At 41.2% G+C, this 23029-nt stretch overlaps 1 protein-coding gene across 2 annotated transcripts in view; it reads right to left on the bottom strand.

Moving 5' to 3' along the window:
- CASZ1 (castor zinc finger 1) overlaps positions 1-23029 on the bottom strand; it is a 435575-nt gene that overhangs the window by 320832 nt on the left and 91714 nt on the right. The gene's annotated exons all lie outside the window — the stretch shown is intronic.

The raw sequence follows: 23029 nt of genomic DNA, 5'->3' as shown, positions 1-23029 counted from the left end.
GTTCGGACTGAACCCAGCTCATCCCAACTTGCAAAACAGACAGCCTATTTGCCTTTAGTAAATCAACGCCATTATCTCCACTTCTTTCACTTACATGCATTTTTAATTCAAGTAAATCTTATACGAAAAACAGGAAATGAATACTGCCATACATTTTCCAAATATTAGCAGCTTAGTACACGTCTTTGGTTAATTTGTACTTATTCCATTATCAGCTCATTACAAGAAGATTATGATGTGTCATTTTATGCAGAGGATAATCATATTTCCCAGCTTTATACCTTGACACCAGCCAAAGTCCACAACAACATTTACTAATAAACCTCAACCTTGGGAAAATTTCAGAAAGAAATGTGTAAATTATCCTCCAGCAGAATGGATAGGACACGTTCCTCGGAGCTGTCCTATTTTCTCCATGACAAAGAAGACAAGCGGCGACTAAGTGCGGACGTTCTATATTAACATATCCTGAACCTGTCCTAGGCTTGTGAATGTAGGCACCCAACAGAAGAGTGAAGGAAAAGCAGCCAATTGTTAAAAAACAAAGAGTAACTGTTTAGATCCCTTTCGGATAGGGACGCGGCCAAACATGGGGCCAAATGTGTCAACACAGCTACCAAGAGGCTGCATATCATTTAAACAAATATTGTGGCGTTTCCATGGAAATTCCTGTTTTGAATATCCTACGTGCACATTTTGGAAAAAAAAGCCCTTCCTGTTTGCACTTTAATAACTAAATTTTTTTGTATTTGTGCGAAGTCTTGGCAAAAAATCTCTATTCTTACCTACAGGAGCAATTCATTTACACAGGATGTGAAAAACACGGGAAGGAATGGCAAGAGTGTGCCCTTTCCTTTAGACTAAGTTATTTAGATAAACTTCTAAACAGTAACTAGATACTCTATAAGTTATTGGTAATATGACTTTCCCTATTGTCGTTATCATCTGGAGGTTTTCAGCTGAACTCCAGGCAAATGTCTAATAATTATACATATCAGAGCTGTTTCTTCTTAAATAATTTGTGTTTTTGTCCATCTAGTCCTGAGATAGAAACCACACAGTCTCTCACACAGCAGGAAGCCTTGATTTTCTCTGCTGCAGTTAAAGGCCAAGTCCACTTTTTGCAAACAAAAACACATAAATAATAAATTCAACCATCATGATTAATTAAAAAAAAAATGCAGTTTTTATTTTTTTGCATAGGAGAGTGCAAAGCCTTGCAATCATGGTCGGTGGATGGCAGGTCCAATGCTATGGCTCCTGAAGACCATATATTGGTGTTCAGTGGAGAAATTCCTCCATATATTGGTGGTCAGTGGAGAAATGCCCCTTTATATTGGAGGTCAGTGAAGAAATGCTTTCTTATATTGGTGATCAGAGGAGAAAAGCCTCCTTATATTGGTGGTCAATGAAGAAATGCCTCCTTATATTGGAGGTCAGTGGAGAAATGCTTCCGTATATTGGTGGCCAGTGGAGAAATGCCTCCATATATTGGAGGTCAGTGGAGAAATGCCTCCATATATTGGAGGTCAGTGGAGAAATGCCTCCATATATTGGAGGTCATTGGAGAGATGCCTCCATATACTTGTGGTCAGTGGAGAAAGGCCTCCTTATATTGGTGGTCAGTGGAGAAATGCCTCCATATATTGGAGGCCATTGGAGAGATGCCTCCATATACTGGTGGTCAGTGGAGAAAGGCCTCCTTATATTAGTGGTCAGTGGAGAAATGCCTCCTTATATTGGAGGTCAGTGGAGAAATGCCTCCTTATATTGGAGGTCAGTGGAGAAATGCCTCCTTATATTGGAGGTCAGTGGAGAAATGCCTCCTTATATTGGAGGTCAGTGGAGAAATGGCTCCATATATTTAAGGACAGTGGAGAAAGGCCTCCTTATATTAGTGGTTAGTGGAGAAAGGCCTCCTTATATTGGTGATCAGTGAGAAATGCTTTCTTATAGTGGAGGTCAGTGGAGAAATGCCTCCTTATATTGGCGATCAGTGGAGAAATTCCTCTTTACAACCTCCACTTAGAAACCTCCACTAATCTCTGTAGGCACCCTAGGGTTCCACAGAACCCTAGCTGAGAAAGCATGGGCTGTAATAGAAATTTAAGAAACATTCTTAAAGCACCATTTTCAGGTGAACTTCTCTAAACCCCAACACAGCGTTGCACAAGACAATGATACAAGTCACTAGGGAGAAGAATGATCAAGTGCTGTAAGACAAGGACATCTTTATATGGCATTTTCCGATACATCCAAGGATTCCTCTATCCATGGGTTAGCAAAGGAATTAGTAGTTTCCAAGGGAATAGAGAATCACCTTTCATCATTCCTGTTGTCATATTGTATCAGTCCATGTCACTGTATAGGGGCTCCCTTGCGAATATTGTACCCTTGCAAATGATCTGGTTATTCCCACTTTTTTTATGACAGATTAATTTTAAACATAAGGACGGGAAACAAACATTTAATGTGATCTCTGAAAATTGTTCAACTCTGTTTTTCAAGCGGGGAGCACTTTGGTGTATGTTCTCTATTCTATCAAATGCCTATTCCCCTGGGCAAATGGACTCCCCCTGTCTCAAGTAGATTCAATCTCTACGAAGTATATAGTATGAGAACCCAATTAAATGTACCACCTTCGACCACTACAGCGATAGCAGGTAGCTTTTTTATTTATTTTTTTATTGCAAAGCTAAATGAAGTATATATATATGGAAATATACAGCAAGTAAAAGGTTACACAGTCAGTATGATATAGTAAAGCATTCATGGTAAACATAGGTACAGATTCACTAAGCAAAATAAGGCAGAATTTTTTGATTTAGAGGCTAACTCTGGGCAAAAATCTGATTTTAATTGTGCATTGTGCATGGAGTACCTTTATCATCTACAATGTTTGCAAAAACATCTTCATAACCCATCCCTTGGTCTATTCCCTTAAACTTTCTTACACCTTTCTCTGTCAGCAAATTTCCTACCTTGTGGGCCTGACACTTTTCCCCTGATCCTTATATTACTGTGGACTGGTCCCTTCACTACCCCCTTCCCGTAGTTCAAATGAAATGCTTGTGAGAGGACCCTGCTGGCTGGAAGTGTCGCCGCCACCAACAGGGTATGATGTGGATACCCAAAGAAAGACCCGCTGGGTGTAAAGAGAATTAGAAAGAGGTTAAGAAGCTTGAGACCAAAACATGATAATGGATTTAGGTAAGCAAAAAGGAAATTTTTTATGCCAATGATTATTTAGAAGGACGTGGATGAGGGTTCTTGTTTTGCCCTGAATTGGGTTTCATGTTTTGCATTAAGGGAAAGAGAACTACAATGAAGATAAAAAAAGTGTGAATGAAAACAGAAAACCAATTGAACTGTTAACCGTTAAGGACCCATGCATCAATGAAGAACTTATGGATATATTATCCAAAATCTTTTGCCTTCTATTAATTTGTGGTCAAGTAAAGTGAAAATGTATATATATATATATATATATATATATATATATATATATATATATATATATATATATATATATATATATATATATAAAATTATGGTTAGGAGGTAGATACAGGAATGTCTCAGAGCCTATTCATATTTACAAATCTTGGCCTTGTCTAATCAAGTCCACCCATTGTTTTTCCAAACTTGGTAGAAGAGCCCCTGGCCTCACAAGGTAACCTATCCAGTGGTGATATTTGGTCCATGGCCCTCTTTTATTCCAAAAGTTCATTGTTCTTCCAGTGTAGGACCACAGTTTTTCTTAGAAATAATAAACCAGGGGAAGAGTGAATTGCTGCATATTAATATTATTCAGGATTATTATATTGTCAACAGTTTGCTCAGCACTTTACAAGTAGCAAGCTTTGGACCGTGATTGTATATGTGGCTAAAAAGACATGCAGGGATAGGTTGATGGTTGTGCCATTGATCTTGATAAAGAAACCAGGCAAAGGGGCACATAGGGGAGGAAATATTATGAGCTTGGTTTTGGTTAGACAGTGGTGTGGCACCCAGACTGATATGTCTGTTAGTAAATTAGTGATGCGTGAGGAGACTGGTGGAGTGAGCTGAGGGGTAGAGAAATAGATTTGGGTATCACCAGCATAGAAATGATATTGGGGCTGACCCAGGAAGGAGGTGTAAATTGAGAATAGGAGAGATCCAAGAACAGAACCTATGGAAAAAGGAAGAGGAGAGGAGGAAGTAGATTTGTATGCGACACTGAAGGTGCGGTGGGATAGGTAGGATGAAAACCAGCAAAGAGTACAGTCACAGAGACCAAAGGGGTGGAGTTTTTTTTTTGAGGAGGAGGGGTTGGTCAACTGTCAGAGGCAGCAGAGAGGCTCAGGAGTAGGCGTTCAGAATAGTGTCCATTCGTTTTAGCCGTTAGTAGAGTTTTGATTTTGTGAGTTTTAGGAGAGCAGTTTTTGTGGAGTGTTGAGGGCGAACAGAAATAAAAATGAAAAATCATTCTAGAGACTCAGTAAACATGTCTTAATTGGGCCATAGACAAGTCGAAAAAAAGAACCAAAATTCTTGGTCTTTCTTTTCTCGCATTATTAGTGTGCCAGCTGCTACGCGTAATTTTCGTACCACAATTGAAATTGCCTGATGCAACATTCTGGATTTTGTTTAGAAAAACAAAACAAATTATGGCACAATGGTATGCACCATTTTTGTTTTTAAATCGACAGAACGCTCAGCTTTTGACTCGTCTTTGGCCGACCTTAGGGTTAAAGATGTTAGGAATAGTGAAGTTCTCAGATCTGAATTCTGTGTCTGCCGACCAAAAGGGTCTTCTTTTACGTCAACCCCAAACCAAGTGCATCAAATCACCCTCCTCACTCTGACATTTGTGACTTATAGGGGTATCATGTTTGAGCAGGTAGCAATAATGATTGTGTCTATCTTAGCATTAAACAGCATCTAACACTTCCACCCAAAATGTATTCAGAGGCGTTTCTTATCACAAAGTATCTTGCATTCAGCATTTAACCTCACACTATCTCCAATGCTTAATAAATGAATATTAGCTTGGAACAAGGTCGCGCTGTAAATGCTTTGGAACAGACAAAATTCTGATAATGTTGTACACCGTGCAGAAACCATTTTTAATAATAAACAAATAAAATATTTATGAGGCCCAAATTACTGGTCAATATTTTTATTTCAGTCCAAATAAAGCAGCTAATTATTACTATGATTCAATTTATATTTAAAGAAGTTTTACTGCCAGAATTATTATATTATCTCACAGACAAGCAGATCTTTCTTTAGCACACAACTACAGCAGTCTTGTTAAGGGGACAGTATTTAAAAAAAATATTCTACAAAAAAAAAAAAAAAAAAATGGGACGTCTAGAATTTAAAATGGAATTTCAAGCTGATAACATTTTTAGTATAAATACATGTATTTCTCTTAGATTGTTCTTATTTACATCCGTGGTCCGATCCACTATGTTTTACAAATGTACACTCTCCGGGCACTTTATTAGGTACGCCTGTTCAATTGCATGGTAACACAAATTTCTAATCAGCCAATCATATGGCATCAAGTCAATGCATTTAGACATCTAGACGTGATGAAGGCGACTTGCTGAAGTTCAAACCGAACATCAGAATGGGGAGAAAGGGGGATTTCAGTGACTTTGAAATGTGCCATGGTTGTTGGTGCCAGACTGGCTGGTCTGAGCATTTCAAAAACTACTGATCTACTGGGATTTTCATACACAGCTATCTCTCGGGCTTACAGAGAATGGTCCAAAAAAGAGAAAATATCCAGTGAGCGACAGTTGTGTGGAGGTAAATGCCTTGTTGATGTCAGAGGTCAGAGGAGCATGGGCAGACTGGTTCAAGATGATAGAAAGGCACCAGTAACTCAAAAAAAAAAAAAAAGCACTCGTTACAACCAAGGTATGCAAAATACCATCTCTGAACGCACAACACATCGAACCAGCAGAAGACCACACCGGGTGCCACTCCTGTCAGCTAAGAACAGGAAACCGAGGCTACAATTCGCTCAGGTTCCCCAATAGAACAATTCGGACAATAGAAGATTGGAAAAATGTTGCCTGGTCTGATGAGTTTCGATTTCAGCTGTGACATTCAGATGGAAGGGTCAGAATTGGCTTAAACATGAAAGCATGGATCCATGTAACGGTTCAGGCTGGTGGTGGTGTTGTAATGATGTGGGGTTTTTTTCTTGGCACAATATGGGCCCCTTAGTACCAATTGAGCATCATTTAAATGCAACGGCCTACCTGAGTATTGTAGCTGACCATGTCCATCCCTTTATGACTACAGTGTAACCATCTTCTGATGGCTTCTAGCTAGTCATAAAGCTCCAATCATCTCACCACTGGTTTCTTGAACATGACAATGAGGTCATGTTACTCCAATGGCCTCCATAGTCACTAGATCTCAATCCAATAGAACACCTTTGGGATGTGGTGGTTGTAAATCTGCAGCAACTGCGTGATGCTATCATGTCAATATTTCAACACCTTGTTGAAACTATGAAACAAAGAATGAAGGAAGGCAAAAGGGGGCCCAATCCGGTACTAGCATGGTGGACCTAATAAAGTGGCCGGTGAGTGTATATGCGCCATAATGATGTGCACCTGTCTAAAGACACCAAGAAAAATGTCTGCCATATCAGATCCTCCACTGCCTCTTAGCCATGGCCAGAGTTGAAGATAAAAATACAGTGAGGAATGACAATATTCATAATTAGTACAAACCCTCACTGTAATGTATTACTCAATTATAGCCTACACCTAACAATACGGTATCATCTGGCCAAATGTTTTAAAATTACACAAATGCAATCTATAACAGGATGCAGTTCTGCTTTTTAAATTTATGATCAATCAAGGTCAGAAACTAGATAGCAATCGGAAAACTACTGCCACCATAAATGAAAGGCTTTTAGGCCTGCAATAAAATTTAAAATACAAAAAAAATAAAAAATTAACAGTGTCCCCCAACCAAGTTTAAAGCTGACAGACAGCCTTGGACAAGGAGATACACAATTAAGACAAATTTTGAGCAGAGGCACAATAACAATTATACAACCTATCTTGTAGGATTAATGTTGAACTCCATTAAAAGCTAATATTTAAGTTTTACATAGTAGTTGACACAATTAATCACATACTGGTTTAAAGAGAACCCAATCTGTGGAAGCTGTGCCCAAAAAAAGGCAGGCAGAGGACAAAAGAACTACTCACCAGCACTGCCTGAGGTCTACCTACAGCTGATCTTTTCCTTTTACGGACTTGCCATGGCCTTGTTCTGCACTCTCTTTCTGTATGGAGGTGGCCAATTTGGAGGAGCAGAGCTTTGCTTCCTCATTTCTGAGCTGCCCCTCCTGATGACCTGATGTTTGGTGGGGTAATGATGTGCCAGCAGGAGAAGCAGAAGCAGGGAAAGAACAGATCCACATAATGAATGAAGCAGCAGGGAGATACTTGCACTGTAGGTCTTCAGGTACAGCTTCATCTCCAGCAAGTTATTAGCAATGCCTTAGATCATCAGTCTCAGAACTGAGGGCCATGGGCCTGATGTGGCCCCTTGCTAGTGTTTATCCAGCCCTTGGGGAACTATTCCTCCCACTGACACTAACAGGGGACCAAAATTCCTCCCACTGACACCAACAATGGGCCACTATTCCTCCCACTGACACCAATGATGGACCACTATTCCTCCCACTGATACTAATGATGGTGCAACTGACCACCAAAGCCTGAGACATGGTTTACTCTCAATGATACCAGGACATTTTGACCCCTCCACTGTCCACAAACCAGGCCCTTCAAAAGTCTGAAGGGCAGTAAACTGGCCCTTTAATTAGAAAGTTTGGAGACCCGGGCCTTGAATGATCTCACACTCCAGATACATAAATATGAGGCATAAAAGTTTACAGATATTTTGTCAGAGGGAAATTAACCTAACGTATTTTTGTTCAGGGTACTGCTTAGGCATAATCAACTGTTCTAGATGTTCCCCCTAAGATAGCAAATCTTTGCTTTTTGAGCTCCACTAAATGTAAAAAAAACAGCAAGAATAGACCACTGTCAGAATCCCCAATTTAGCCTAACCAACCATTAAAAAGTCAAGTAGTGGTGTCATGCTCCCCTGGTTCTCTGTAATGACTGGGGGCATATACAGTTGTGAGACTGTAAACCAGCCTCTCTCAACCTTTTCAACCTAGAGGGACCCTTGAAGTAACTTTCCAGTCCCACGGAACCTGTGCTAAAAATGATTACAACTCATGAATATGATACATTAGTGTGATGATAGGTGGGAAGAATGCCCCTTACACTTGTGGTCATTGGGAAGAAATCACCACATTACAGATAGCTAAAAAGGTCAATGGTGTCAGTGGGAACTTATCTAAGAGGCAGAAATTGCTCAAGGAACACCTAGCTACCTTTGGAGGAACCATGGTTGAGAAACCCTGGTGTAAACCCTTCACTATGACCCTGTGAATGACGAAAACTAGGGAGAAGTTGCCACCAGTACCTAAAAGAGGTATTATTAGCCATTGGGCTACCTCAGAACCAGCTGACCTTTACACTGTAAGTCAACAATACATTTGTTAGGTGCCACCAGTAGACAAGTCATATGTGCATCTACGACTGCACATAGGCATGTTATTATAAACTTGGAAATGAAAGAAAAATACACGAAATCCCCTCTTTATTAAATTTACATGTTATGTACAATGAGGGAAAAAAAAATTGGCAAACCCTCGAGAGGACAGAGCTAGCAGAAATACGAACAAACAAACCAACAAAGAGTTGGAAAAAAGCTGCACAAAACGTGAAATGTTTCCTTGTGCTCAGTCTGGACTATGTTGCACAAGGCAGGATTGGGTGGAACAGAAATTCCAGGCTGATTTCTTCCCATTTATTTACTATAAATACAGATTAGTAAAAATGAATGCACTTTTTATTATTCCCACGCCCGGTTATTTTATAAAACACCTGCGCTGCACGGATACTACAAAAGGAAGCACTGCCAGACATGGGAGGCGAAACCAATAGACATACACATAACATGCAAGGAAAAGGATATATATGGCAAAAGTCCATAAATAAAACACAAGAGGGCTTCCAAAAGGCAAATATGTTTGTTTATTACTTTCGAAAGAAAGAATGTTGCCTACAAAGTGACCCAATCTGTTCTCTAACAAAACACTTCCAAGGAGGGTTAGAGTAAAAAAAAAAAAAAAAAAAAAAAAAAAAAGAAGAAGAGGGAACAGGTGAATTGAGGATACATCGGAAACAAAAGTTCTAGACTCTGTTTTGAAAATCCATACATAGAAGGTTTGATAAAGGTCTGGAAATAAACAGATCCAACAAACAAAACTGTAAGGCCGCGTACACACGGGCGGACTGTTCGCCCAACCTTGTCCGCTGAACAGTGTTTGGGCGGACAGTCCGCTCGTGTGTGGGCTTTCAGCGGACAGTTTCAGCGGACAGTTGGACGGACAAGGTTTTTCGGAAATTCCGAAAAACTGTCCGCTGAAACCTTGTTTGAGCGAACAGTCCGCCCGTGTGTAGGCTTGTTCGACAAACTAAGTTCCGCGCATGCTCAGAAAGGATTTACACACCGAAAGTTATAATGCAGTGTATAGGACGTCGTATTTTTCGTCCCGACGTACGGCACGTTCACGTCATCGCGCACGGTTTCAGCGGACTGTTCGTTCGTCGTGTGTGGCCATGTCCGTCCATGCTAATTTTGAGCGGACTGTTTGCCGAAACTGTTGGACAGACAAAGTTGGGCGAACAGTCCGCGCGTGTGTACGCGGCCTAATAGGCACTGGCAACAACTGCCGATTCTACCATGTACACACCTTAATGTGTACAGCACTCCAGTCCTTGCGGCAAAAGGTGGGATGGGGGTTGGGCTGCTCACCATTAAACATTAAAACCCAATATTTACGTTTATTGAAGTATCTGGTGCACAGACTGTACCACCTAGCACTTGCAACCTTAACGCGTTTCATTTCTACATGCCACTTATTTGTAGACTGACTCTTCTCTACAACTCTGCGAGACCCTACGAATAAGCTCCACGTAGGAGTTGCAGATGCCAAGTGGTACAATCTTTGCACCAGATACTTCATTAAACATAAATACTGGATTTTAATGGTGGGCGGCTACCCCATTCTTTTTCTGCAAGAACCAGAGTGCTGTAAACATGGAGTGGTTTGTGCATGTTGAGGATCCTGCATCTGATGCCAGAGGATTAAAGGGATGGCATGCCTGTAGCAGAACACAACGTTCTCTATATACTGACACCTTAATGTGGTTGGCATTTAGGGCTGCATTCATGTCCAAGAAGAGGGATCTTCAGACAATTTTATTAAGGCATTTTTGCATGTATTTGCAAATATTTTAGAAGTGTTTGATATGTGTATTCAAGCTTTAGCTATTTTTGTTTTAGCCACTAGAAAGCACTAGGGGGAAGAGACTTTTTCTTGCAGGCTAAAAACATCTGAAATACACCTGGAAAAATGCTCAAAAACTCTTGATTTGAGTAGTTACAGGTGTTATTGAAGTCCAAATCTGGTGTTAAGCTACAGGTGTCTGAACGCTTATATGCGAATAGGCTTTGAAATGCATGGGATTTTGGATGTTGAGCATTTTTCTGCTTCGAGCAACAAAAAAAATGGTCAAAATTAAAAAAGGAATGTTTGGCCTATAGTTCCACTTGAAGGCCTTCAAGTGGAACTATAGGCCATACTTTTCTTCTTTCATTTTGGATAGAGGGAATTACCACTGAGGTTTTTTTTTCTACCATCTGTGTCCCATTGCAGAGATTTTCCCTCACTTCCTGTCCCATAGCCAAACAGGAAGTGAGAGGAAATCCATGCAAATTAAGGGAATTCCTTGGGGGTCCCCAGGCCACTATATCTAGTGTCCCCATTGGAAGATTTCCCTGCTATTACTTTTCCCCAGACAACCCAAAATTTGGGATTTTCTTTTACTTTTAAAATATAATAGTAAACAGGACAAATAGAGAGGGTTAATATTCCTAACAGGGCACACAGACAGCAATAAAAATGGAAAAGCATTTTAATTTCTCTCCACTATCGAAAACTAAAAAAAAAAAAAAAAAGTTTTGCCTTTAGGGAAAGTAGAAATTTCACTTTTGTTTAAAAAAATATATAAAATATAGCTGCTGACTTTTAAGAAACAGCTTTCCAGCCCATAGGAGCCCTGTGCTGTCCTCCCCTCAGGCGATTCCTCGCTGAGCTTATGCTCTCCGGTAACGCCATCTTGGATCTGGGAGCTGGTTGTGACTTTCTGTTGTTTCACAGCCGGCTCCCCATTGTGCATATGTGAGGCACAGCAGCTCTGTGGTACTGGTCCTGTAGCCTTCTGAGATGTAGGACATGTCCCAGGAGGCTGCGGGTCAGGAGGGCATCCCAGTCGGACTTCCTTTATTCTCATCTAGGCAAGGATGAAGTCTGATTGGGATGTCCTCCTGACCCGCAGCCTCAAGTTGGGTACCCAACCTGTAAAAAAGTAAAAAAAAAATAAAAAAATATGTGTTTGGGGTGGGAGGAGGATTAGCAGTACTAATAGAAGGTCCGCTTCCAGCTACAAAGGTCATTGGAGGTTTCCATAGAAATTCTGTAAATGCATAAGCAACAGTCTATGGCAGCTGCCCTTTGTCTCTCCACCACCAGGTCATGCACTTCTATTGCTGGACTATCACAGGGTATAACAAGACCCAAGTATAAAGCTGTATGCAGCTGTTGTGATTGCAAGAGAGGCCTTTAATTCCATGAATCCCTGCCATATATTCATGATAGGAAAACACAAACAAAAGTTTTTCAGCAGACACTTGTATCGAACATATAAATCCACATGGTTAGGAAAACTGAGAAAAATGCTTGTGGCATCAACAAAAAGCTACATTTTCTTTAGTCACTGAGCGCTGTTGAAAAATTTCATAGGCGCAACATTGTCAAAATCATGGTTTTCGGACAGTAGCAGCGATTTAGGTCAATTTATATAAGAGACACAGAAAAGCTCACCATAGCTCAGATATCTGTTCTGTGTAGTAATCCAGTGTGAGACTTCCTGTAATAAAGACCGCACACTGCTGCTCCCTCTCCTTGTGCAGTGTGACTGGTCTCGTCTCCGCCCCCTCCTGTAGTATTCTACAGGCACCCTGTAGTAAGCAAGGCCTGCAGGGCCCCTCCCACAGCTCTCCTCTGCACAGGCTATATACAGCACAGTGATGATGTCACTGCTGCTTTTTCAAAGTGATATCTAGGTTTGTAAAGTCACAGAAAGTGGATTCATATATTTTTGGCCACTGATGGTTATAAATTAAAAATGAAAGCCGTAGCGTCTAGAGTTTGGCTTTAACCGCTTGCCAATCATATACTGCCTGTATACAGCAGCAAGGCGACTCTCCTGTGCAGAATCACTTACCTGTACTCGATTCCGCACTTCTGGGTCTGGGGTGCGCACGTGTGCTGCCCGTGACCTGCTCCCGCGGTTACTGGTCCAGCGCAATGTCTCAGAGAGAGACAGAACAGGGTCTGCCAATGTAAACAAGGCAGATCGCAGTTCTGTGAGAAGGGGAGGTAGAGATCCTTTATTTCTGCTAAGCAGGGACAAGGATCTCTGCCATCCCACAGTAAAAGCGCCTCCCCCACAGTTAGTAATCACTTCCTAGGAACACAGTTAACCCTTTGATCGCCCCTGACGTTAACCCCTTCCCTGCCAGTGTTATTAGTACAGTGACCGTGCATCTTTTGAGCACTGATCACTGTATTAGTGTCACTGGTCTCCAAAAAAGTGTCACTTAGTGTCCAATTTGTCCACTGCAATGTGTCGGCTACAAGTCACTGATTGCTGCCATTACTAGTAAAATAAAGAAATAAAAAATTCCATAAATATATCCCGTGGACGCTATTATTTTTGCGCAAACCAATAAATATATGCTTATTGGGATTTTTACCAAAAATATGTAGCAGAATACATATTGGCCTAAATTTTTAAAGAAATTCAATTTTTAAAATTTTTTTATTGGATAGGTTTTATAGCAGAATGTAAAAAAAAAAAAAAAATAGTAATAATATATTATATAAATAATATATAATATTATATATATATATATATATATTCAAAATTGTTGTATTTTATTTGTTTATAGCGCAAAAAATAAAAACCGCAGAGCTGATCAAACACCGGCAAATCAAAAAACTCTATTTGTGGGGCAAAAAAGACAAATTGTATTGGTGTACAGTGCTACACAAGCACACAATTGTCACTTAAAGTGATGCAGTGCCGTATCGCAAAAAATGGCCTGGTCATGAAGGGGAGTAAATCTTCCAGAGCTCAAGTGTTTAAAGCGGATTTCCACCCAAATTTGAGAGGTGATCTTAAATGAAAGACCACCTCTCCACCCCCTCGTTCTTGGATATTTAAAAAAAAAATTCTTCCTCTAGTACCTTTTTTGGAAGTACAAAGTACTTCCGATCTAGCCGGGCGTCACATCCTCTTCTGTGGCGCGCCCCCCCGTTGTCTTCTGGGACATGTTTGTGTCCCAGAAGACAAGCTGGCCATTCACAAAACGCCAGGCAACTCGCGCATGGACAGTTGGAAACCGGCAGTGAAGCCTCAAGGCTCCACTGTCGGTTTCCCTTAGCTGGAATGGCGGTGCCTGCACGCGACCCGATGGATGGATCAGTCTCGGGGGGCGACATTGCGGGCTCCCTGGACAGGTAAGCATCCTAATATTAAAAGTCAGCAGCTACAGTATTTGTAGCTGCTGACTTAAAAAAAAAAAAAAAAAAAAAGCGGCTGGAACACCGCTTTAAAGTAGAACTATAGGCAAAACTTTTATTTTTTTCATTTTGGACAGAGAAAGAAAGGGTTATAACCCCTGTCAGATTTTTTTCCACCATCTGTGTCACATTGGGGAGATTTCCCTTCACTAACTATCCCATAGCCAAAGAAGTGAGAGGAAATCCCTGCAAATTAAGGGAATTGCTTATGGACCTCCATGCCACCAGAACTAGTGTCCCCATTGGAAGATTCTATTACTTTTCTGGGGACGACCCGAAATGTGAGATTTTCTTTTACTTTCACTTTCAATGATAATGGTAAATAGGACAAATAGAGAGAGTGAATCTCCCCAATGGTGGCACAGACAGCAATAAAAACGGACAGGTGTTCTAATCCACCTTCACTCTATCCAGAACTAAAAAAAAAAAAAAAGACATTTTGCCCAGAGTTATACTTTAAGATACCACCTTGGGGTAGTCATCAGAAAGAACAGGGTCTATTAGCTCTTCTGAAGAGTCTTTGGCCAAGACACCAGACTGTTTTCTGTTGCTTTTGTAAATGGAGACTCAAACATTTCTTTACTTTAGTTCAAAGGAACGGAAACTGCAAATTAATAAGGTTTGCATATAAATTCCTGCCAGACATTTTATTTTGCATCTCCCATGCGCCTGTCTGGTCCAAGAGACCAGGAACTGTTTGAAAGCTCCTTCACGGTGTCCCAGCTACTTGTCACCTGTACAGTGATTACATGTTTTTTTTTTCTCAGGGGCATGCCGGTTCCGGGTGTGTTTTCGGTTCCTTGAAGTTCCCTCTGTAATTTTTAAGTCTACATAATCTCTGAGACATGGCCTGCACTTAATGTTCTTCTGATGTTCAATGTTCTGTTTTTGGTTGTGTGGTTATCACACCTCTGCATTGCAAATTTAAAAGCACAATATTAATGCCCTTTCATTTGATGGTTGAGACATGTAAAGGCTTATTCGCCTGACTGTAGTGACAATGGAGAGAGGATTGTGTGCTCCATGACTCCAGCTACTGCTGCCTCGTTCTGTCAGTCTTCCAAGTAGCAGGCCACACATGAAGTGCCTGTGGGAATCTGGCTGCAGGACAGACACACTCTATCCTGGAACTTTTTAACCGGGGTTTTCCCCAGGTGTAAATTTAAATTGCTTATAAACAGGTCCTATTACTGGATATACAGTTTCTGTACATTTCATTTTCAAGTTTTTTATTGAGATTCGAAAAAAACATAAGGCTCGCATACATAAGACTCTTTCATAAGCATGACTCCCAATGCAACAAGTTAGAGGAATCTAAAACACTCACGTGGACTAACATAGAAGTTCCTTGGAAAAACAAATGGTTTAATTACAATGATAACAAGAGCTGAGTGTAGGGTTGACTTTCTACATAGGCAACAAAAGGTTGTGGCCTAGGGAATAAGGGCTACCAAGGAAGGCAACCAGCCATCCCCATACCTCACAAACTTCTGAGGTAGGAAAGGGGTTCGTTTAAGAAAGAGACTGCGCTGGAATGGCTAAACTATTCTTGGCCGATATTATATGTCCACGGATGAATGGTGGTGTTTGACTCCCTTTGGAGGTATGGGCTGCTGCCTTGCTGGTGTTGCTTCAGTGAAAAAGATACTTGAATGGGGAATGAGGAGCACTCAGTGTCTGGAGTAATGCCACACTTGATGCGAGAACCACAATCTTTTATTGAACATAAAAAAAATGTACAAATCGCCCCCTTCTTTAGGGCTGTTGGTATGTTCAAACGGAAAATGGTGGGCTCCACTGTGGTAGCTGGATTTCTTGTAAAAGTGGATATGGACTTTGTGATCCAGGGGCAACAATTCCCCCAAAACATGTTGACTTGATTTGTAAATTTTTTAAGTTCAAGATTGTGATCCCCCCCCCATCAAGTGTGGCATCACTCTAGACACCAGGCGCTCCTCTCTCCCCATTCAAGATAGGAAAGAGGAACACAATATAGCACAAATTGTGAACCCAATGGCCACAGCCCTACCACACCCCTAATGATGTGGACCAATGTGAAGAATCAATATGCAAACAATAACTGGTTAAACAGATTTCACCACTTGGTGAACTTGGGTGAAAAGTTAATTGCAGTGTAATACTTATAAAAACTAGTACATTTTTAATAGAGGTCTATACTTCATGCCAAAACAGAAGGACAACTAAAGGAGGAAAGAGGGACACAATGAGGCGGATTTACTAAAACTGGACTGAAGTGATTGCCTTGCGGTGCTCATTTATAAGAAATAGTGCAGTTCACAATTTTATTGAGTTCAAATCATGTAAAGGTGGTCACATAAAGTTAAAAATACACAAAGAATTCACTAAAAGTTATCAAGTAAAAAAAAGGTAAGAAGGCACATAGAGGTTGGTTTTCTAAATATGGAGGGTGCAAAATCTGGTGCAGCTCTGCACAGAAATCAATCAGCTTCCAACTTATGTGAACAAGCTGAAGTTAGAAGCCGATTGGTTACCATGCACATCTGCACCTGATTTTGAAATCAATCCCAATGTATGTAGGCACAACCCTACTATGCACCAATTATGTGGACCATGAAGAAATAATATACAAAAAAAAAGACTTCATCACTACGTTTCTTTTATAACGGCTTTGCATAATAACAAAATGCAATAACTTAGAGGTGAATCTTTTCTTAGAATCTTGCATTAGAACTTGTGATAACTAGTAAATTTGTATTAGAGGTCTATACACCAGGCCAAAAAAGAGGGACAGCTAAGAAGGAAGGAGGGACTTGGTACCAAAAAAGGCCCTACAAATGAGGGACAGTTGGGAGCTATGCCACCCACACATCATTTTCTAGATATTAACATATACTATATTCCATGTATAATGTAAAATGCTTCCTGTCTGCCTCTGCCACCCTGCCTACCAGTGCAAACCAGCCAGTGCCCATTTTTATATACATTATAGACATCCATTGGTGTTGTTACTTTATAGCCAAGAAGAAAGCTATATGAACATTTGACATGCGCGTCTGGAGCCCAATCCTTTGTATTTTTTGAGCTGCCAAAGTTAAATTAAAGAAAGTCACTATCATCCACTATTTGAGTCCAGAGCTTCAAGTGTATTTAGCTCTTGATCACAATCATTAAGGCAGTCTGATTTGATAGAGAAATGGCGATTGGAAGGGCTTAGCCATGAAGGCAGTGAAAGCTACCCCCAGTAGCAAACTAAATCAGGGGGCAAAGTAGAAGCTTTTCTGACTTATGGTCATAGCTGGCATCTTGTGTCATCTGTAGGCAGGATTTATACTTATAAAAAAGAAAAATGTATGACTCACGTATAGCCTAGATTTCATCAGCAGCATAGACCCATCGTTTTATTTTTTAAAATGGAGATCCAAAATAAATTGGGTGTAATGGGTGTCCACAAGTTAAGGTGGCAGAAGATTGGGAAATTCTGCTCCAAATGAATAGGAATCTAGGTCAATGCAGAGACACACTAAAAGCCAGTTTTACTACATATAACTTCATATACAGTATCTCACAAAAGTGAGTACTCCCCTCACATTTGTGTAAATATTTTATTAGATCTTTTCATGTGACAACACTGAAGAAATGCCACTTTGCTACAATGTAAAGTAGTGAGTGTACAGCTTGAATAACAGTGTAAATTTGCTGTCCCCTCAAAATAACTCAACACACAGCCATTAATGTCTAAACCGCTTGCAACAAAAGTGAGTACACCCCTAAGTGAAAATTTCCAAATTGGGCCAAATTAGCAATTTTCCCCCTCTGGTGTCATGTGACTCGTTAGTGTTACACAAGGTCTCAGGTGTGAATGGAGAGCAGGTGTGTTCAATTTGGTGTCATCCCGCTCACTCTCATACTGGTCACTGAAAGCTCAACATGGCACCTCAACATGGCAAAGAACCATGAGGTGCCATGAGGATTTGAAAAAAAAAAAAATTGTCTACATAAAGATGGCATAGGCTATAAGAAGATTGCCAAGACCCTGAAACTGCAGCACGGTGGCCAAGACCATACAGTGGTTTAACAGGACAGGTTCCACTCGGAACAGGCCTTTATTCAAGCTGTACACTCACTACTTTACATTGTAGCAAAGTGTCATTCCTTCAGTGTTGTCACATGAAAAGATATAAAAAAATGTTTTCCAAAAATGTGAGGGGTGTACTCAGTTTTGTGAGATACTGTATATTTGACCCATTTAAGTAACATCAGCCAATAGGGATGGAGGTAATAAGCATGGTGACAATTTATACAGTAAAATAGTAGAAGATGACAAAAACATCTACAATCCAAGATAGAGTATGTTTCCAGCTCTGAAACAAAAAACACACAGCTGCCTGTCCCTCCCCGATCAATAACGCAGAATGGAACTCAGGAAGTAAACATGGCAGCACAAGAAATCAATGAGTGCTGGCATATCGGATCCCTTTAACTTCCAGGGATCAGTAATTTGCAATAAAATCAATCTGCCAAGCTCTCCCAGCGATGTTGAAAGAGACAGTCAAATAGCTGCAGCTCAGCCATATGGCCCAACCTGAAGTAACCTATCCCTGACCACGATATATCAAACTAATAATTGTGTGAAGTCTTCTCTATAAGCCTCCTGACCCTGGGCACAAGGGTCTGAATATCATTATCTTCTTCTCTTACTTTTATTTCTGGGCCTTCCTCGCATCCCACTCATCAATCTTTGAGACCAACACAGACCCTACCAAAAACAACTGGTGAACTTAGAAGTAGGGGACTTAAAGAACCGACAATCCAACATTTTAAACAAATCCAAGCAATTTGGAGTCAGGGTTCCAAATGATGAAATTTGTGGTTTCCCTAAATCTCCAGACATAGAACATTTATTTAAAATGGAACGTCACCCAAAAGGGCAAGTTCCGCTTTTCAGTATCCTCCTCACTCCTCTTTCACTTTTGGACACTTTTTTTTGGGGGGGGGGGGGGTACCTAGTCTTGATAGGTACCCACCCACACTTTCACTTGGATCACCTACATCCGAGCAGAAGTTTGGCCTACCTCTCTTTGCCCGCAGCCTTCTGGGACTCACAGCTGGTTGCCACAGTAAATATGAAAATGCCGGTGCTGGGGACCGGGGAAGAACTGGTTCAGCTGAGAAAAGTGCTGGATCCCTGGACAGATAAGTGTCCCTTTATTAAAAATTAACATCCTGACTGCAGGGACCTGAAGACCAGTGAAGTTCTGGCCTAGGTGAGGATAGAGCTGGATCCTTGGACTTATGAAATTACATTTATTAAAAGTCAGCAGCTACAGTATTTGTAGCTGGTGACGATAATTTTTTTCTTTTTTTGGGGGGGGGGGGGGGGGTTCTAATGCAAATCCAAATTGTAAATGTGTCAGTGACATCATTACTGGGTTGTGCATAACGTGAGCACAGAGCAAACTAGTTGGATGGACCCAGCAGGCCCCACCCACCACTACAGGCTGCCTATAGAAAACTACAGAAGGGGTGGGAACAAGACCATTCAACCTGAGCAAGGAAAGAGAACGGCATAGCCTGGTCTTTATTGCAGGAAACTCCTACAGGAGTTTCTTCACCAAAGCTTTAGTAAAAACACTCATGGCTCTTACATTTAGACATTAAAATTAAAAAAAGAAATGCAACTGCAAAAAGTGATCTTTTATTGTTTTGGTAAAAGACACAAAGCAATGTTCCCGGTCTGTAATAATGCAAAACAGAAGAAAATAAATTAATAGTGAAAATACATTTGGAAGCATTTGTAGCCAGTGGTGAGCTTGTAATAAGCAGCTATTTCAATTATACATCAAAACCACCTTAATTAGAAACAAAACATGATAATGCACACAAATTCAATGATAAGACTTCATCATTACCATCATGATTGCCAATTTGGTGTGTCCAGTAGGGCTTTCTTTAGCACAGGGAAAATAGGGCAGCTGCCCAGGGCCCAATCATGGTTGGGAGGCCCAAAGCAGCTGTCAATTGAGCCCACGCTGCTGCCCGCCGGAGTTCTGCCACTTGTTTAATGTAGAAAAATGTAAGATAATGCATTTGGGTGACAAAAATATGAATGCAATCTATACACTGGGGGGGGGGGGAGACCTCTGGGGGAATCTAGGATGGAAAAGGACCTGGGGGTCCTAGTAGATTATAGGAGAAGAGACGCTTGAGAGGGGATATGATTTATAAATACCGTACTGGTGACCCCACAATAGGGATAAAACTTTTTTGCAGAAAGAAGTTTAACAAGACTCGTGGCCACTGATTAAAATTAGAAGAAAAGAGGTTTAACCTTAAACTACGTAGAGGGTTCTTTACTGCAAGACTGGCAAGGATGTGGAATTCCCTTCCACAGGCGGTGGTCTCAGTAGGGGGGAATTGATCGCTTTTTTGAAACTATTAGATAAGCACCTGAATGACCGCAACACACAGGGATTTACAATGTAATACTGGCATATAACCACACACCTAGGTTGGACTTGATGGATTTGTGTCTTTTTTCAACCTCGCCTACTATGTAACTATGTTGGCTGCTCACTACTGTCAGTTGTAAATACAAGTGAGAGCGCTTCACTGTTGGCGACTGTGCAGATTCTTCTGCTCTACACATCGATCTCTAAATGAGAGCCAAGGAGAGAGGGGGAGGAGAGGGCGTGGAATGTACACAGGCAGAAGCTACTCGTGAAGCCAGTAGCCTGCGTGGACATTCTGTAAATTTAGCTGCTCTTATGTAGCTGCTCTCTGTGAGGTTTTCTAGATACCGGGAGAGGATTTGGAGAGGAAGAAAAGCTCTACACTGGTAGGGGGAATGGGGGGGGGGGAGACAGGGGGGTGACCTCTGAACTGGAATCTGGGGGGAGAGCTTTGTACTTAGGGGGATGGAGAACTTGGATGACTTCAGTCTTCAACCCTGCACTCCATACAAAGTTTACCCCTCAACCCTGCACTTTGCACATAGCTCACCCCTCAACCCCACATTCCATATGTAATGTACCCCTCAACCCTGCATTCCATACATAGAGCACCTCTCAACCCCACATTCCATATGTAGAACACCCCTCAACCCCACACTGCATGCGTAGAGCACCCTCAACCCCGCATTCCATACGTAGCGCATCCTTTCAAGCCCGCATGCCATATGTAGCACCTCCTCAGACCCGCATTCATTTTGTAGCGCACCCCTCAACCCCGCATTCCATACACGGTTTACCCTTCAATCCTGCACTCTGTACGCAACTCACCCCTCAACCCTGTAATCTGCACACAGCTCACCCCTCAACCACGCACTCTGTACAAAGTTCACGCCTCAATCATGCACTCTGTACGTAGCTCAACCCGGCACCCTGCACAAAGCTCACTCCTCAACCATGCACTCTGTACATCCTGTATTCTATGTGGAGAAGTCCAGAACCATGCAGTCTGTATATAATGCAAGCTTGAAATCCTGGTTTATAACAAAGCCTTACTGTTAGTGCAGTTTAGCCACACTCATAATTTGATGCAGAGGTAATGATGTGCAGTAACCTATAGCAACCATAGAATAATAATGATCTGCTGTAATCTCTAGAAACCAATCAGTGAACAATTATGATGTGCAGTAACCTCTAGCAACCAATCAGTGAGCGGTAAGGATGTGCCGTAACCTCTAGCAACCAATCAGCACGCAGAAATAATGTGTTTTAGCTTCTAGCAATGAGCCAGTGAGTGGAAATGATATGCTGCAAGCTCTCGCAACCAATCACAATCGCTGCCTGATGCGCTGCAGTAAACTGAATTTGCGTCTAGCTGCTATTTCATGTATATCTCAGAATGGGGGTGGGCCCAAGAAAATGTTTGCCCAGGGTCCAATCAATATTAAAGATGGCCCTGGTGTCCAGTGCAGCCTTTCTCAACCTTTTTACTTCAGAGGAACCCTTGAAATAATTTTGAGGGTTTTTTTTTACTTTTAGCCAAAACCAACTGATTAGGGGTCATAGAGAAAATGCCATTCTACAGACAGCTAAGAGGACCAATATTGTTATGATACAGGATTTATATAGCGCCAAAAGTTTGTGCAGCACATTACAACATAGGGCAGACAGTACAGCTCCAATACAACTCAATACAAGAATAATCAGAGATGTCATACAGATGGCTCTGCCAACTGGTGTTGGTCCAGGAACTTAGCAGGCACCATCAGAAAGGTCAATCAACTGCAGCTGATGGAATCTCTGGCAATCTCTGGAGGAACCTAGGGTTCCTTGGAACCCTAGTTGACAACAGCGGGTCTAGTCAGTATTAGGTTTATGCCTATAATAAAGCCTAAAAAGTTAGGCATTATAGAGTCTTAAACAGTCTTCTAGGTCAACTAGTTACATACACATAACGTTAACAGTATCCAAATACTAGTCCTGTTGTAGAATGGAGTCTCATACTCTTTGCAGCATCAAGTATTATTGCTGGAGTGGAGGCTACAGGTAACTAGAAAGTCGCCAGGCTCTATATGCCATCTATTAAAATTTAGAACATGAATCTGCAAGGTCCACTTCTTTTGTATTCCCCAAACCCTCAATAGAATAAAAAAAAAAAACATTAGAAGAAAATGCTCACCTTATATGCCTGCTGATGGATGTTTCCTGGCCTTCTCCCAGACTTCTAGAGGGACATGGGATCCTCAGCTTTCCCAGGATCCTGGGAGAAGGTCCAGTGATGTCACCCTCGTCTACGCTATATCCCTGGACGCCTATGGGTATTTTAACCTTTTTCTTTGAGTGTAACTTTTTTTTGCAAAATTAATCTCCTTAAGCATATCTTAGATTTTTAAAATTTGGAGGAAAGATTGTTGCTCTGCAAAGTTATTCTCATCAAGACACTGGGTGCTCTAACTCATCTAGCAGTTTCTTTGGTGAAGTTCATAGGGAAAGCAATATAATCAGAGGGTTGAGCAAGGACTGGCCTGGTATACTAGCATTTGGGTCAGTATGATGTAAAGCCAGGCCTACCAAGTGTGCAGTGAGCACTTTTTGCAAATAAGGACACCTTAAAATGCTGAACACGGATAAAAAAAATAAGAAGAAAATGCTCACCTCATTGCCGACTTATGGATGTTTCCTGGCCTTTCCAGGCCTTCTCGCGGTATCTGGGGAAATTTGAGGATTCCAAATCTTGGGAGAACTCACTACATGATCTGCAGAAGTGACTTCTAGTGGGACATGG

The sequence above is a fragment of the Lithobates pipiens genome, unplaced genomic scaffold (genome assembly GCF_037356315.1).
Source record: "Lithobates pipiens isolate NorthernLeopardFrog02 unplaced genomic scaffold, aLitPip1_a1.2 Scaffold_27, whole genome shotgun sequence".
Taxonomy (NCBI): domain Eukaryota; kingdom Metazoa; phylum Chordata; class Amphibia; order Anura; family Ranidae; genus Lithobates; species Lithobates pipiens.
The sequence above is the reverse complement of the archived record's forward strand: the minus strand, read 5'-3'. Positions and strand labels throughout refer to the sequence as shown.